The sequence below is a fragment of the Arachis hypogaea genome, chromosome 8 (assembly GCF_003086295.3).
Source record: "Arachis hypogaea cultivar Tifrunner chromosome 8, arahy.Tifrunner.gnm2.J5K5, whole genome shotgun sequence".
NCBI classification, from domain to species: domain Eukaryota; kingdom Viridiplantae; phylum Streptophyta; class Magnoliopsida; order Fabales; family Fabaceae; genus Arachis; species Arachis hypogaea.
Genome location: NC_092043.1, coordinates 12,320,749 through 12,325,064, shown reverse-complemented (window position 1 = coordinate 12,325,064; position 4,316 = coordinate 12,320,749). Strand labels below are relative to the sequence as shown.

At 39.0% G+C, this 4,316-nt stretch overlaps 1 long non-coding RNA gene across 2 annotated transcripts; it reads left to right on the top strand.

Annotated features, from left to right (window-relative positions):
- Window positions 1-1,020: 1,020 nt before the first annotated feature.
- LOC140174800 (uncharacterized) lies at window positions 1,021-3,942 on the top strand. Of its 2 annotated transcripts, none has more exons than XR_011864539.1 (4): window positions 1,021-1,802; window positions 1,905-2,003; window positions 2,097-2,221; window positions 3,712-3,942. It is a non-coding gene; the product is annotated as an uncharacterized lncRNA (long non-coding RNA). The 2 variants fall into 2 exon arrangements; XR_011864540.1 differs by having other exon boundaries at window positions 3,698-3,942.
- The last annotated feature ends 374 nt before the right edge of the window (window positions 3,943-4,316 follow it).

Here is a 4,316-nt window from a genome sequence, read left to right as displayed (position 1 = left end):
CCGAAGGGATGCGAGCGGGATACTCTTGCCACAGACCTCACATCTCAATGTAAGCGGGATTAACCACCATCCTTATGCCGCCACCGCTACCTCGACAGGCGGGATTAATCACTGTCCCTGCCAGGCACATAGCGTCTCATCAATCTCAGTATAAAATAGTAGTTCAATGATTTTTCAGAAAATATTTTCAATATATATGGATCCATCATTCCATTCCGAGTTCTCGACTCATCTCAACCACTGTCAAATCAACATTTCCAATCTGAGTCCTCGACTCATCTCAACTACTGTCAATTCACGTTTCTATTCTAAACTCAGCAGTTCATCAGTTCTCAATTCATATACCAATCTACCTTCACACTCCATCAAACCCATCCACGAAACCTAAGCCTCTATTTTCTAATTTTTCAAAATAACATCAATTAAATCTTTTCGATTCTTTCCCATGTTTTAATACCCAAAATTAAGCTCGAGAGTCTTAAAATGGTGTCTCAGAAGTGTACAAGCTTGTTGGGAAGGTAAATTAGTTGAATACAAAGTTTAAGTTGGAAAACAGAGTCTGATCGCTCGTACAAGGTGTGCTAGCGCCCTCAACAGACTGCCCTTCCTAACGTGTGCGTGCGCACAGTCTAAGACCCCTAAATTTTTAAAATTTAATAAATTATTATGATGTATTATATTTATTTAAGACTATATTTTAGATATTGTTATATAAAAGTTGAGTAAACTCTTATTTATTATTTAGAGTCCTTATAATTGAAAAAAAATCATGAGTATTTTATATGCCTTAATTTTAATATATAGATTTTTAACCTTATTTTATAAATAAAGGAGAATTAATTTACCTATCTCTAATTTTTATTAAATTGGCATTTAATTGAAAATAATTTACAGATTGGTAATTAAAATATATTTTTAAAGATGGATACTTTACATTTAATTTGGTTTTTAATTATTATTTTATCTTTTCATTTATTTTATGAAATTATATTATTACCCTTATCTTTATTAAAATTTCCTAATCTACCCCAAACCCTAACTAATCGACACTCCCTCCACCCCACCTCTCACCCACGGCTCACCTTCACACACACACAGATACCCACAAAAGGAAGAAAGAAAAAGAAAAGAAAAGGGAAGAGGGAAGGGGACCGAAGAAGGAAGCAGATGGGGGAGAAGGGAAGGCGGCGCGGTGGGTGTCACTGCCACCGTCGCCGCTGCTGTGAGAGAAAGAGATCCGAGAGAGGGAAAGAAAGAGAAGTCGCGCTGCCATCGGACCTTGGAGGAAGACCGTGCCTCGCCACCACCGCCGTGCTGCTTCGGACCGCCGCCTCGCCAAGCCACCCCGTTCTCTCGCCGTTGTCATCGTCGGAGGACAGAGACGCGCACAGGGGAGGAGCTGTCACTAACTTCGCGTCTGTTGCCGCCAACCACGAGCCAGAGCGGGAGGGAGATATCACCGCCAGCTTTGTCAGATCTCTGGTGCTGAACTCACCTCTGCCATCGCGTTGAATCGCAAACAGAGAATCACCGCCAAATCTGTCATCGTCGCTAGAACGCGGTGGAAGGGATGGAAGCTGTACCGTTATTGTTGGGTTCATCGTTACTTCTATTGTGTTCTGTCACTGTCACCAGTGAGATGCCCGCTGCCGCCATAGCCCCGCTGCCGGAAAACCGCGACTGCAGCCGCCAGAGGACGCCCCTGCAGCTGCCAAACCCCATTCCCCTCCAGTTTGGGTTCCAGCTCTGGTTCATTTATGCTAGGTTTTGTTCTTCCGAGTGTCAAAGCCGCCATTTTCTTGGTAAGTTTTAGCCTTGTTTCAGATTTTTTCCTCATTCGTTGAAATTCTTATTACTGTAAGAGTCGTCGTTTAAGTCGTATATGTTTGATGATGTTGTCGCAGTGAGTTCTTCCACTGCTGGTTGAGGCGGCCACTGTTGGAGCTTGCCGAAATTAATCGCTGGAGCTACAGTTGTGCTGTACCTAGTTTCTTGTTGGTACAGTAAGTCGTTCTTGCTCTGAAACTCTTTTAATCACTTTCTGTTATATGTGGCTGAGACTTTGTGATACTATTTGCTATTTGATTGAGTTTCAGTTATTTCTTATTACGATTAGAGTAGCTGTGGTTGCTGTAAAAGTGGTTTAGAGTTGAGGATGAGGCTGCCGCGTTGTGGGCCGAGAGAAAAATCGAATTTATCGCGTAGCTAAGTCGTAAATGAGGTAGGGGTTTTTCTTAAAGTCTATTTTATATTACAGAGTTGTTATAAATAGATATTAACGCAGAAAGATATACTTTTGTGATTATACTTGTCTTGTGAAAGTGATGGTTTGTTAGACTAAATTACTGGTTGCTTGATTGCTTGAGTGAAGTACAATTGTTGATAAGAAATAGGTTTGAAAAGTTATTTACTTGATTATTATGAAAAGTGGTTTTTCTTGGTTTGGAATTAAAGCGATTTGATTTTGAGTCGGTCTGATTTTATAAATGATTTAATACTTGAGCTGGTTTGATTTTAAAAAGAGTTTTATTATTGGAATTGGTCTGATTTGAGAATAATTTTGATATTGGAACTGGTTCAACTCTGGAAAATAGTTGGAATTTGGAAATGGTTGAGAAAAGGTTTGAGAAATATTTTGATGGGACCCGAAAAGGGTGGCAGTGTCCGAGTTTTAGAGGAGATGCTGCCGAAATTTTATAAAATTGGAAGTTTTATTTGAAGTAAGTAATTAAAAAGATTTGTTTTTAAACATGATATGTTTTAAGATTTATTTATTTATCAGAGAAAGAATTATGTTTTGATTTGGGATTGTTAATGGATGGAATGGAACGAAGGATGGTGAGGATTTTCTTTGAAATATGGTTTTTGAATGAAATTGGAAATGAGACTTGGATTGATGAATGATTATAATGTTGAGAATGTTGAGAATGTTGAGATACAAACTTTGAATTATTCACATGGCTTATGAATTTGAATTATCTGAGATACGAGGTTCCCTGGATAAAGTACCATGGCTTGCCACCACGTGTACCAGGTTGAAAACTCGATACTCTGTTGACCCTACGATGTAAGTGTGACCGGGCACTATATAAATTCCCGGGAATGTTACCCCAGTTGAGCAATATTGATTATTTGAGAAAAAGCTATGCATAGACTCTTGGGGGTGCATGTCGGGGGACAGTCTAAGTACAATTCAGACTTGTCGGGTTGGCTGGATAACCGACAGATGAGCCTCATCAGCCATAAGACAGGCATGCATCATATGCATTTGTATGCTTTACTTGAGTTTGAACTTGTTTTGGTTTGCCTAATTGCTAAACTGTTCTTAACTGCTACTTGAACTATTTGCTGTAACTGCTGTCTACTTGTGCTTTCCTTGTCTGTCTTGCCTGTGTTTGTCCTGGCGTGCTACATTTGAGAATGAACTTTGGTGCTGAATTAATGATTGTGTGGTTTGATTGCATGGTTGGTTTTTGAATGTGGTTTTTCTTATAAGAAAGAAAAGGTTTCGGATTTTTGAAAGATTAAACATTGTTTCTTTGGAAAGGTTTTGAACGATTATCTATTGGTTTTTAAAAGATTCATAAGGCAATGATAATCGCTGAGCTTGAAAATAGTTTTCTTGTTAAATATCTTCTTATGACAACTTTGAAACTCCGTGGTGAGACCGTGTGGTTAAGTTCTCACCCTGCTACAGCTTTACCTTTTCAGGAACTAGATGAAGCATTATGAAGAGTTATACTGCGTTTGGTTTATATGTTGTATTAATTAGATTATTTTCTTCCCTCGCCTTTGTTATTACAAGTTTGTAAGAGGGATAGGAATTGTATGTTTTATATTTATATTATATTATGAGATATTTTGTAAGGGGTTTTGTATATGAATCTATGTCTGCTTGTATTTTTCTTAAGATAAAGTATTCATTTCCGGTTTTCAAAGAAATCAGCGATACAGTATTGAGTCACAGGCTCATATTTTAATATTTAGTATATAAAGTAGTCGTAATGCTTCTTGCTACCAGAGTGGCGCAGCCAGAAGCGTGACATTCTGGTAGTGAGGGTGTTACATACAGAGCTATGCGTGCGCACAGGTTGTAAAACTCCATTGGTCATGTGCACGCACAGGTTGTGCTAGTGCTCTAAACAAAAAGCCTTCCCCTGTGTGTGCATACGCACAAGGCTGCACGTGCGCACAGGTTCGAAAAATCACAGGGGCATGCGTGCGCACAAGGCTGTGCGTGTGCACATACCAGAAATCACAAAATTCTGCAACATTGCAGAATTTCAGATTTTGACACCAAACTTTCCGCAATCATA